Source organism: Pristiophorus japonicus, chromosome 22, assembly GCF_044704955.1.
Source record: "Pristiophorus japonicus isolate sPriJap1 chromosome 22, sPriJap1.hap1, whole genome shotgun sequence".
NCBI classification, from domain to species: Eukaryota; Metazoa; Chordata; class Chondrichthyes; family Pristiophoridae; genus Pristiophorus; species Pristiophorus japonicus.
This window is the reverse complement of record NC_091998.1, coordinates 28,316,893-28,330,257: the sequence shown is the minus strand read 5'-3', so window position 1 is coordinate 28,330,257 and position 13,365 is coordinate 28,316,893. Positions and strand designations below refer to the sequence as shown.

Here is a 13,365-nt window from a genome sequence, read left to right as displayed (position 1 = left end):
GAATGGTACAGTAATAGCAAATTAAGAACATTTTTACCTCGTCTTGCAACTCTTTAACATTGACCACAGATCTTTGTATATGTAAGTAATGCAAATTCTGCCCTCAACTTTAGGAAGTCACTCAATCAAATTGCCTATTTACAAAAAAATCTCTCTCTCTCTGCAGGTTTTCTGAAGAATTTTTCAGTTCTTTTGCCTCTTACTACTGCGGACGTAGAAGATTACTTATGTTGTGCTTCAAAGTCCAATGTGAAATGTGCAAGTTCCTTAATTTTTTTCTCACATCGGGTAAGGCTGACTGATTTTATCACATTTGTAATGAATTATACTTCAAGTGACTTGGAAAATGTATAGCAGCAGCTGTTTTCATTTTAGCAATTTAATGCCTGTTGTACACTACAGCAGAAGCGCTCAGCAACTTTTGGTTGAAGGTTACAATCCCAAGAAATGACTTGCCCGAGAGCCACGTTCATAGACCCTGTATTTAGATTGATGAATAGCTAATGCACCATATAAACAAAAAGAAAATGGCAATAAAAAAAACATTAAACCCAAAACATAATTTTTAACTTAATATTGATGAGGCACAATAAATATATTTTTCAGAATTAGATTGTCAAGAACTATATTGTCAACCTTTGTTTGCACAAGCAAATAATTGAAAGTTTGGTTATAGATCAGATACTGAAAATCTTGTCCTATACATAGTACCTACTCCACCCAAATACCAGAAGGACGGTGGATACCTGCCTTCACAGAGCTGTATCTTGCATGTGGTAATTGGCCAATGGAATAGTCGCTGATGTTGGAGTCTCCAACCCACAAATGCCAATCAGGCATGCATGCTAGAATCTGGAACCAACAGTGGGATTGGGAGAGACGGAAGGACCGGAAGCCTCAAGACAGTTGATGGGTCAGGAAACTGAGTTTTAGAGGAGGTGTAATTGAATGTTCTCATAATTTACTCCTCAAAGTAATGGGGCTTGTAACATTAAATGTCAGATGTCACAGATTTATTAAGCACACAATAATTAAACGTACACTTAACAGCCAATACTTGCAACAAAACTGCGAGTTTTAGCCAGGGAATTCAACATGTTATTATTCCGAATTCGATTTTATAGGTTGATTAGACCTTAATTGAATTCTTAAGTATCTGTTCCAATATCCACTTTTAAAATATTTTTTCACCCATTCTACACAACAATTCACAAGTTTCTGCATTACTTAATATATCTCCATAATTTTAATGAGCTTGACCCTTATTAATAACTTCAGTTTTGATTAATTCTCTTTCCGTAGACTGGTACAACTCCCCAACTTTGTTATTTTATCGATTGTTTCACCTGTTAGTATTCTACCATGCAAAACTTCCAATTCGAAATCTATGCCATTCTCCTGAAAAGGGTGCTTAGTCCCTTCTGCAGAACTTCTCAACTAATTAAAGCTCTCTGATATATATGCACGAGATTGTCTTTTAATTAGGTTTATTACTTAAACTTACCATTGCTTTAAGGTTAGTCTTTATTCAACAGTTCAGTAGTCATGGCATCTAAATTGACTTCTACTTCCTCACTTAACAGGCAAAAGCTAAATGTTACTATTACTACAATATGAAAAAAAATCGGTAGCAGTACAATAGCAGACATCAAGATGGTCTGATTAACCCTTTCCTTACAGGAGGAATGGGCTGAAGGCTGCAATAGGGCTTGCAAGGGCCATAGTTGGCTCAGACAATATAATGAGTACCATTTTATTGCAGGGTTGTCTGTGACAGCAAGAATGCTATTGTAGACAGTCTTTTCGCAACAATGACCCATTCTATTAGAAGCACTGAATTCAATTTGAGTGGTGGTGTTGGTTGCTGCAGAAAGTGCCCAGCCCCAAGAAGAATCTTACTGCAGCCAGCTGCTAGAATTATAGATAATGTACAGTGCTCCAAAACAGTAGAGAAAAATCCAAGATAGTGATTATGGTTCCAGCTGTCATTTCTAATATTTAAAGATATTCCCATTCATTTGCATCAAATGTAAATGATTGTTTCCATTTGTTTTTTCTGAATTTTGGAAAATAACAGTTGTCTCTTCATGCATCAAGAAGATCCCTAAATATATCGCAATGTAGAACTGTAGATTTCCCACTATTGTTGATTGGAAATAAATTTAGTTTTAATTGGCCATGGTATTGATTTTAAGATTATAATATAATTGTACAATCTTGCTGATTGAAACCCAAAATCCAGTATTATTTTTTGCAGTTGTAAATTGGTACGGTCAATCTGTTTCAGCCAATTGGAAACACAACTAGATCTGTGCTTGACTTATACTTGTGCTCATGGACTATCTGCCCCACCAGACTGTACTTCAGATTACTGGCTATAATAATCACAAATGCAGTTGACAGTGCAGTTATAACCAGCGAGTGCTATCAGGAGCTTCACAAAGAGTGGGTTTCAAAGTACTCTGAGCAGGGCGGTGGGGTGGGGCGGGGCTGGGGGTTTGGAAACAATTGGCAGATATTTCATTGAGGATGAGATTCTGTGGTGCTTTCCACAGTTGCAGAATACCGGGGACCCTAGCTTATGTCACAATAAACTGTCTCTGATCTGAGGTTGAGTCATTAATGTCTGAAGAAATAGGATGAAAACATTACCATCCAAGCTCCTACATCAGGAATGACCACTTGAGCAAGGGCTGCTGATGCTGTGGAGCTATACCCCAGGCCTGCAACTCCCCACCCACAAATTTTCTTCTACCAACTCTTGTGCATTCCTCCAGCCCTTATTTCCTCCATTGGGGACTGTGGCTTACGTCATTTATGCCCCACACTCTGGAATTACTTCCTCAAACCCTTTCACCTCCCTCTCTTTTTAAGACCATTTCTTTCACCAAGTTTTTGCCACCCCTCCTAATATCTCCTCCTTTGCCTTGGTGTCTATTTTTGTCTCATTGCACCTCTATAAAGCACCTTGGGACATTGTCTACATTAAAGGTGCTATGTAAATGCAATTCGTTCGTTGATTTTTTTGGGAGAGATGGGGGAAAAAATCTGGAGTGGCCAAGGGGCTGAGTGGGATTCATTATATTCTTAACAAAGGCAGGGAAGAGCTTATTAGCTACATCTAGAGGAAGAGATTGGGTGTTATCCCAGCGCACTACTCGGTGAATCTATGTACACATAATATCAAATCTGCAAGTTGTATGTCCTCAAAAATATTTTCAACTTCTTTATATGTTGCCACATATATAAAGTAATTACAGGATTCTTTTTCTTGATTTCCCTTCTCTCCCCAAAGATTCTAAGAATTGATACATGAGCAGTAATTAATATTTGTAGACTGTTTGTGAGAATTCAACTTCACTAAAAGGGTTAAACTGAATATTCATGTTTGTTGTAGCAGTAATTTGCATCAGTTGTAGGATTTAACTTACAACCCAGTCGAGTGTTTCTTGAAATGTGCCTGATATACACACTAGAGTCCTTTGCATGGACTTGTTAAGCTTTTAAAGCTCAAAGTACTTTTAAGAGCACTAACGCATATCTAACCTGCACAGGTCAAACATCTCTCGAGACTACCTTGGTAGTTTTCAGACGATGCTGAAGAATGAGAGTAGTAAATGGTATAAGCTTTTAAGAGATGACTGATGGTGATGTCAGGCAGGATTGCACGGACCATTTGAAATGCAGTAGAGAATGGACTGGTGACCGAGTGTCTGGACGGCCGAGTCTTGATTCAGAGGAAAATATCAGACAGTGTTGAGTTGAGAGAATTAGACATGTTTGGAGGTGGTAGTATGCTAGTTTAAAATGCATTAGTTTTAAAAAGAATGACGAACCGTTGAAATTTATGGGTAATGTGGGGACTAATGCATGTACTACTGCTGTCCAGTAGGCAAGCAGGGATGCGTGCAAATGGTCATGTAGGGTCGCAGTTTTGTTTTCTTCCTGCAGTGCCTCTTTGCAGTGCAAATTACAGCCCCAAGGACGCTAGATTTAGTTCATGAAAGTCAGTTATGCTCCTGCATTCTCCCAAAAAGACACACAGTTGATACCATGGTTATCTAGGGAACCGTTGTTTTTAAGAACAGTATTATTGCGAGGTTGGGGGCTGGTTGGAAATTGAAGGAAGCAAAAGTCTACATTGAAAGTGGGTCCCATTTCATGTGGTATCATAGATACAACTGGTCTTTTTAACACCTGTGTTTGCAAACAAAATAGATTTGTTGAGTCTTTTATGTGGCAAACAGTTTTAGTTTTTCTTAAGCTCCATTGGGAATAAAGTTAATATATTGAGCAAACAGGATTGTTTAAAAATAAGTTTACTTACCATAGTTATGTACTGATCTATCGTGCATTCTAAATAAAGTTCTTTGAGACTTTGCTGTTTGCCCACATCCGGACATGCTGGTGAGTGCAGGCAATTGATAAGTCCAGAGAATGTGCCTGTGTCGGAGCTACCAGGAAGTGAGTGTTGTGGTGGAATCTCTTTCTTGTACATTTGGGCCTAAATGTCAGTGTTAGTTACCAGATCCTGTTTGCTTTTTGTTTGATGTTTTGATTGCATCGTGATCAGAATCTTGATTTGACCCTCTTACTGTGTATAACATTTGAATGTAGCAGCTAGAAATGTGACACATTTCCAGGGAATGCAGGAGAGCTTGAAGGTCTAGCACTTCAGGCATGTGAAGTATTTACTGAAAGGAAGCCCTATAAATAAACAAAATACATGGTGGGAGATTTTTATGTCGCACTGTATTTCATTGACAAATTATCAAATAATTTCAATTAAGCAACTTTCAATCAAGAGGCATAATACTTCCAGAATATTGCATCTTGTCTTCAACTCTTCGAGTATATTGAAACTTTAATTTATTGTGTCCAAGATATTCAAATGCACCATGCAGTATGACAGTGAACCAAGCAGATAATGAAGGCTAATTTCAATACCTGGTTTATGATGTTAGCCAATCTCAGTGGGGCATTATTGTTGGTCAAAGCCTCCTTGATAAAGTGCAACATCCCCACCGGCACCTGGGAATCCTTGGCCCAAGACCGCCCAAAGTGGAGGAAGAACATCCGGAAAGGCGCTGAGCACCTCGAGCCTTGTCACCGAGAACATGCAGGCAGCAGAAGGAGCGTGAGGCAAACCAGACTCTCCTCTCCTTCAACCACTGTGTGCCCCACCTGTTCCAGAGACGCTAATTCCCACATTGGACTGTTCAGTCACCTGAGAACTCAGAGTGGAAGCAAGTCGTCTTCGATTTTGAGGAACTGCCTATGATGATGATTTTGTGTCCTGAGCCAAGGTTTTCCCACTCTGACCACTATCAAGTGAACTTGCTTTAAAGTTTGCATTTGTGGACGTCTGGTAAGAAAAGATTTAGCTGCATGTTCATTGCCCTATGGATGAATAGTTTACCAGCACTCGCTATATAGGCCAGCACATGAAGAATGACCTCTTGGACAAAGTACAAGTGGGTTATTGGTGCCCACAGAACTGTCCCGACTGTGGTTCAGCATCTTCAGTTGAGGAGGAAACTGGATGGGGGAAAAAAAAGAATAATATAAATAATACATATATCTAAATCTTAAAACAGCCCTTTAAAAGGAAAGGGAAATGGGTTATGAAGTACTTTCCATACAAAGTGCCCAGTCTGTGCTGAGTTAGCTAATCTCAGCAAGGGCAACACTGTTTGTGCTACAATTCACATTCTGATCCAGAATTTCCTGGACCTGCAAAATACATTAATTCCTAGATACTTCCGTGTATCAGGTAGTCTTGGGCGGTCCCTCATATCGAGGATGACTTGATTCCACACCAAAAAAGGGATGAGTTCGCAGGTGTTTTAATGAAGGACCTGACATTCCAGATCCTGAACTACATATTGAAGAGTGGAAGATGCCTGTGCGTGGATTTTTTTTTAAACATGTGGTGGCCGTTGCACACCAGCCACCACAAGGGCTTGACAGAGCTAGGTCTTGGTCCAGTGGCAAGGATTAACCAAGACGACTGGAGACCAGCTCTGCTGCACGGACCTGGTGTGGGTAAAGTTGGTAGCCAGTATATACTATAAAGGATGTATTGGTGCAAGCCAGTATTTTTTAATTCTATAAGCTTGCTGTTGCTGTTCACGCACTGCCTTGTGGTATGCCAATTAAGAACAATGAATTATCACTGCTCAACGTGCTTTAGGAGGCCTTTTTAAACTTGGAAACATTTAAGCAGTTTATGAGTTATGGGTCTCTGCAGTCTGGGGAAAAGAAACAATGGTAATACCTGTACAGCTTAAATCAACCAGCGGAGATCTCAGATTATGTTTGTGTGGATTTTTGGACTATTGAGATATATTTATTTGACCAGGGCAGCAGTAGAGAAGAGCTAAGGATTTCTTTCCCTTCAAAATCTAAAAATTAAAAACTTTTTTCTCTGCTTAACATTTTTGTGAGAAACCTGGGCTCATTAAGGCAAAGAGTGCTAATGTTGGGGAGTTTTAGATCACTTGCACTCATTGGGGTAGATTCTTCCCCCGCTCTCCGCCCCCCCCCCCCCCCCCACCACCAAATTACATAAACCGCCCGATTTGCATTTCTTTTGTGGAAAGTTTTATTTTCTTGTGGCAAGTTGAAAATCTACAAAATTGCCGCTTTGGACAGCTCCAGATCATGCATGCAACAACCATGTGCATAGCAAAGCTAACTTTACTTTGCCAACTAATCTACTGTAGCCCTATCCTTAGAAGACTATTTCTTACATCGCCAGTATGATTTTTCTTATTTCCACACCACTATTGTGATGGCGTTTCGGATTAAGATTGTCAGTTTTATGTGGAATTAAAGAATATTTTGCTCTATCGGCTGAAAAACCACCCAAACTGATTTCTGTGCAAGATCCATACCTGAGCATGTTTGTGTTAAATGTTACTTTCTATTGGAAAATGCTGCAGTGACCTATTTCAATGTCCAGCTACGCTGTTGTGTACAGAACTACCTTTTCCTGCCATTATACAGTACTCTTCAAAAGTGTGGATATTCTTGTATGCTGTGTGGATTAAATAATTCTGATCTATTGGGAATTACAGCAATTTAAAAAATATGAAGGGTTTGAGTTGACTTGGTTGTAATATTTGGTGTGTAGGGGTCGGAGAGGTATGTTCTGTTTATGGTGGGTCCCTTCCTTCAGGATTCCTAAGTAAATTGAGACGAATCTGTGACCAGGTCTCCCACTTGTTTCCGATGGGAGCTCTGACCGCCTGACTGGAGGTCTGGCCGAACATCGGGATGAACTGAAACTCAGCAGTAAGCCAGTGGGCCCAAGTTTCGGGCCGCGCCTAGAACAGCGTAGCCCCGACCTGGACGCCCGTTTTTCGTGCCCGAAAGGCACCTAAAAATACCTGCAGATTCTCCGGCTCCCTGCAGGTCCTTTGCCGCTCGGCGCAGCGCAGCACGAGCTGTGGGGGGTGGAGCCAGGTCCCTGCGCTGAAATAGGTGCCGGGACCTCTGCACAGGCGCGCTACAGTGGGCGCGCATGTGCAGCACCTCCAGGCGCCGAAACTGTGTGGAAGGGGCCTGAAGCACACAGCCCCTAGTCCTGGCCGAATGGCCTCACTGGGGATGCGAGGATCAGGATGCACCTCCCTCGTCCAGCTCCTCCTCTGGCTCCAGCTGGCTCTCTCAACCTCTTCCCCCCGCCCCCAGCTCCCGTTCCGCTCCCCCCCACCCTCCCTCTCCTCTCTTTCCCTCCCTCTCCTCTCCTTCCCCCCCCCCCCCACCCCTCTCCCCTCGCTGTCAGAAACACAGACACTGACGGACAGAGAGAGAGACATACACACTGCGGGGGGGCCCGTCCCAGCACGCTGTTGGAGGGCTCCCGGTGCTGCAGTCAGTGAGAAATTTATTTATTTATTGATTTTTAAAAAAAAGATTTTTTATTAATTTTTTTTCATTGATTTATTGGTTGATTTATTGATGTATTTATCATTTATTATTGATGATGGCTCTTTATTTGTAAAACTGAAGTGTTTAATGTTTGTAAACTTCCCTTTAAACCCCCCCCCCCCCATTCCCTACGCCTGATTTGTAACCTACGCCTAATTTTTCTAAGTGTAGGTAAGGTTTTTCTGAGCATACAAAAATCTACACTTACTCCATTCTAAGTTAGTTTGGAGTAAGTTTTCACTGCCTAAACTTTCAAAACAGGCGTAAGTGGCCGGACATGCTCCCTTTTAGAAAAAAAAATGTTCCAAACTGAAACTATTCTAACTGACTAGAACTGGAGCAAACTAAATGCCGAGAATTGCAATTTCTAAGATACTCCATTCTAAACCAGTTGCTCCAAAAAAACAGGAGCAACTCAGGCCAAAACTTGGCCCCAGTGTGACTACCCACCACATTACTTGGTGCTGTTACCGTCCCATTGTTAAAAGCAAATGGAACAGCAGCGACTTAAAAACCGGCTGCTGCCAAAATGGTTAAAACTTAAAATATTAACAGTTTTAATATCTGTATCCCCTTTCATTAATACCAGTATTTAAATCTTGTTACTTTAAAATATTGATTGAAGAAAACAATAGGTTTCCATTTTCTAGCGTTTTGTTTTTGAATGGTAACCCCCTTTGATCTCTCATTTCTATACTCGTGCCATATTAACTCTGAACAAAGTGCAGTCTGTTAAATAATTTGGTCAATGTAATTTGTAATGCATAGTTTCTTTAAATTCAATTTAGCTTAAAGTGAGTTTTATAACCTATTTTGTTTTTGCTTGGTGACCCCTTTGATCTGCAATTTCTATACTAGTGCCATATTAACTTTGAACACAGTGGGTCTTGCTACATCAGTAGTTTTCCAACTTGTAATTCTTTACTGGTATCAACTTCATTATTTTATTTGGAAAACTTGACCTGCATGTATAAAGTTCTGGGTCTGAGTTTTTTGTATGGTTTCTCTTAGAAAACTGAACTTTATATATCCCGAAATTAATATATTACTAAATTAATGCTTGTTACTTGATCTGTGTTTATACCAAACTCCTACATGTGCAGTCTTGTGTTCTTTCTCATGTGTACATTTGATTTCCACATGACGAGTGATGACCTGCTTCTGCCAGGGAGTGCAAGGTTTACTCCAGTGATTTCTCAAAAAAGCTCGACAGTTCTATTTAGGCGGGTGAGAGGTGCCGAATGGAGGCTATAGTGGTTTATCTCACAGCGGGAGTAAAAATCTCTGTGAACACTTTATAGAGCGGCAAAGTCCAAGGAGTTGGCTGATTGCCGATCTTCTTAGCTGCATAATAGTGTGTGTTTTGGTAGGTGAAGATCTAGAGGTTGGGCAAGCATAATATGAAAGGGAAATGTTATATTAATGTTATATTGTACACAATTACAGTAGAGACCTACTTGTCAACCACCCTTGTAACCTTCTAAGTTGACCACATTTTCTAAGCAATGCTTGAAAAAGCAATGGAATCAATGGGAATTTTGTCCTCCTAATTCAACCAGCCTGCCAGCCAACCGCTTGTTGTTTTATTCCCGCACCTGTTTTTCATCTCTCCAGTTGGGAGGTTGTGGTAAAGTTACCATTTGTCTTCGATAGTTTATAACTGTCATAGAGCAGAGCAATCACTGATAGGAATGTGTTCTGCTCCTCCACACTGATGTTTAAACAGTAACTGTCTATCCCAACTCATCAATTCAGGTCTAGCTCCTAGATACTAATTTTGATCTCCTTTCCCTGTATTAATCCTGCTGAGTTATCTTCAACTTTACACGAAGCGGGAGGGAATGTTACCATTTAAATACAGGGTATTACCAAGTTGGAGGGATACAGCACATTCCTATTGGCTGTCACTAGCAGCTGTTGTTATGCTCTTGTATAAGAAGATTGGATAAGAACTTGATCTGATTCTGTCACACTCACCCGCGGTTGCGGCACAGTGGTATATAGTCAGGAAGGGAGTCCTCAACATTGACTCCGGACCCCATGAAGTCTCATGGCTTCAGGTCAACACAGGCAAGGAAACCTCCTGTTGATTACCACCTACCGCCCTCCCTCAGCTGATGAATCAGTACCCATCCACTTGGAAGAAGCACTGAGAGTAGCAAGGGCACAGAATGTACTCTGGGTGGGGGACTTTAATGTGGCTCGGTAGTCCCACTACTGACCAAGCTGGCCAACTCCTGAAGGACGTATCTGCCATACTGTGCCTGCAACAAGTGGTGAGAGAACCAACACGAGGGGAAAATCCTACTTGACCTCGCCCTCACCAGTCTACCTGTCGCAGATACATCTGTCCATGACGGCATTGGTAGTAGTGATCACTGCATGGTTATTGTGGAGACGAAGTCCCGTCTTCACATTGAAGTACCCTCCATCGTACTGTGTGGCACTACCACCGTGCTAAATGGGATAGATTCAGAATAGATCTAGAAGCTCAAATCTGAGTATCCATGAGGCGCTTTGGGCCATCAGCAGCAGCAAATATATATTTCACCAAAATCTGTAACCTCATGGCTTGGCATATCCCTCTACCATTACCATCAAGCCAGGGAACCAACCCTGGTTCAGTGAGGAGAGCAGAAGAGCATTCCAGGAACAGCACCAGGCATACCTGAAAATGAGGTACCAACCTGAGGAAGCTGCAACAGAGGACTACATGTATGCTAAGCAGCAGGCTATAAACACAGCTAACTGATCCCACAATCCACGGATCAGATCAAAGCTCTGCAGTCCTGCCACATCCAGTAGTGAATGGTGGTGGACAATTAAACAACTAATGGGGGGAGGAGGAGGCGATATGAAAATCCCCATCCTCAATCTTGACTGAGTCCAGCATGCAAAAGACAAGGCTGAAGCGTTTGCAACCAATCTTCAGCCAGAAGTGCCGAATGGACGATCTATATTGGCTTCCTCCTGAGGTCCCCACCATCACAAGAGCCAGTCTTCAGCCAATTCGATTCACTCCACGTGATATCAAGAAGCGGCTGAGCACACCAGATACAACGAAGGCTATGGGCTCTGACAATATCCCGGCTGTCATGCTGAAGACTTATGCTCCAGAACTAACCGTACCTCGAGCCAAGCTGTTCCAGTACAGCTACAACACTGGCATCTACCCGACAATGTGAAAAGCTGCCCAGGTATGTCCGGTCCACAAAAAGCAGGACAAATCCAGTCAATTACCGCCCCATCGGTCTACTCCCAATCATCAGCAAAGTGAGAAGGTGTCGTCGACAGTGCTATCAAGCGGCACCTGTTCACTGATGGTCAGTTTAGGTTCCACCAGAACCACTTGGCTCTAGACCTTGGTCCAAACATGGACAAAAGAGCTGAATTCCAGAGGTGAGGTGGAGAGTGACTGCCCTTGACATCAAGGCAGCATTTGACCAAGTGCAGCGTCAAGGAGCCCTAGTAAAATTGCAGTTGATGGGAATCGGTGAAATTGCCCTGCTGGCTGGAGTCATACCTAGCACAAAGGAAGATGGTTGCGGTCAGGACATCACTGCAGGAGTTCCTCAGTGAAGTGTCCTAGGTCCAACCATTTTCAGCTGCTTCATCAATGACCTTCCCTCCATCATAAGGTCAGAAATGGGGATGTTTGCTGATGATTGCATAGCTGCTACTCAGAAAATAAAGCAGTCCATGCCAGCATGCAGCAAGACCTAGACGACATTCAGGCTGATAAGTGACAAGTAACATTTACGCCACACAAGTGCCAGGCAATGACTATCTCCCAACAAGTGAGAGTCTAACCAGCTCCCCTTGATATTCAACCATCGCCGAATTCCCCACCATCAGCATCGGGGGGGGTCACCATTGATCAGAAACTTAACTGGACCAGCCACATAAATACCGTGGCAACAAGAACAGGTCAGAGGCTGGGCATTCTGTGGCACACGTCTCACCTGATGCCCAAAGCCTTTCCACTATCTACAAGGAACAAGTCAGGAGTGTGAAGGAATATTTTCCATTTGCCTGGATGAGTGCAGCTCCAACAACACTCAAGGAGCTCGATACCAAGACAAAGCAGCCCGCTTCATTGGCACCCCGTCCACCATCTTCAACATTCATTCCCTCCACCACTGGCGCACCGTGACTGCAGTGTGTACCATCTACAAGATGCACTGCAGCACCTCACCAAGGCTTCTTCAGCAGCACCTCCCAGGCCAGCGACCTCTACCACCTAGAAGGACAAGGGCATCGGGCTCATGGGAGCACCATCACCTCCACGTTCCCCTCCAAATTACACACCATCCTGACTTGGAAGTATATTGCCGTTCCTTCATCGTTGCTGGTTCAAAATCCTGAAACTCCCTAGCCGTACTGTGGGAGCACCTTCACCACAAGAAGGTGGCTCACCACCACCTTCTCAAAGGCAATTGGGGATGGGCAATAAATGCTGGCCTTGCCAGCGACGCCCACATCCCGATGGAATAAAAAAAACACTCTTAAGAGCCTCTTCACACTGTCATTCAGGATCACATGTAAACATTTGACACTTGGGTATGCTGCAACTGTGTCCAGGTGTGGATCACCATCTTCTAAAGTGCATGTCTATATATTATATATAGCGTTCAGTTTCTTTCTGTGCATTCAATTTATTTTTAAAACTTTATTCAAAGAAAGCATGTTTCACCAATTCTGTTTTCATTATGATTAATACTTAATAGGTTCATAAATGGCTTCTGTTTCCATTCTGATAGAGCTACCAGAAATTCTGATGACTCATTTAAAAATAAAACATACAAGTTGATTTCTTTCTTTGACTTCTTTTTGAGATCCACCCAAAATTCTGCATCCTACCTACAATCTTTTGGAATTTTGCCTGTACTTTTAATGACATTTTTCCCAAATGGCAGATGGAATTTAATTTTGGGCAGTGTGAGGTCATCCACTTTGGATTTGAGAAAGACAAAGCTGAACATTTTCTCAATGGAGAGGGTCTATGAGCTGTGGAGGAGCAAAGGAATTTAGTCGTGCCGTGTACAAAAATCACAAAGTTAGTGTACATCTACGAAAAGGGGATTGGAATTCAAAATTGATGCTTCAGTTGTGCAGAGCCTTGGTCAGGTCCCATCTGAGTTCAGTTTTGGTCACTGAACCTCAGGAAAGATGTATTGATCTTGGAAGGGGGACAGCGCAGATTCATCAGAATGATGCCAGGGCTTAAAGTGTTAATATATAAGGATATGTTCAATAAATGTGCCTTGTATTCCAATGTGTTTAGAAGGTTGAGGAGTAATCTAATCGAGGTGTTTAAATAATGAAGGGATTTGATAGGGTAGAGAGAAATCAGTTTTCCTCTCGGGGAATCCAGGGCATAATAAAATCAGAGCAGGACCATTCAGGATTGGAACCAGGAAGCATCTTATC

General features: G+C 42.2%; 1 protein-coding gene across 4 annotated transcripts in view; it reads left to right on the top strand.

Annotated features, from left to right (window-relative positions):
• The window catches only part of bmpr1aa (bone morphogenetic protein receptor, type IAa), a 249,730-nt gene that overhangs the window by 101,757 nt on the left and 134,608 nt on the right, over positions 1 to 13,365 (top strand). For 3 of the 4 annotated variants that reach the window (XM_070865839.1, XM_070865836.1, XM_070865838.1), the window contains one exon: positions 167 to 288. The exons of the other annotated variant lie outside the window; for it this stretch is intronic. The gene's annotated coding sequence lies outside the window, so the exon portion shown is untranslated. The remainder of the gene's footprint in view (positions 1 to 166; positions 289 to 13,365) is intronic. 4 annotated transcript variants of the gene reach the window in all.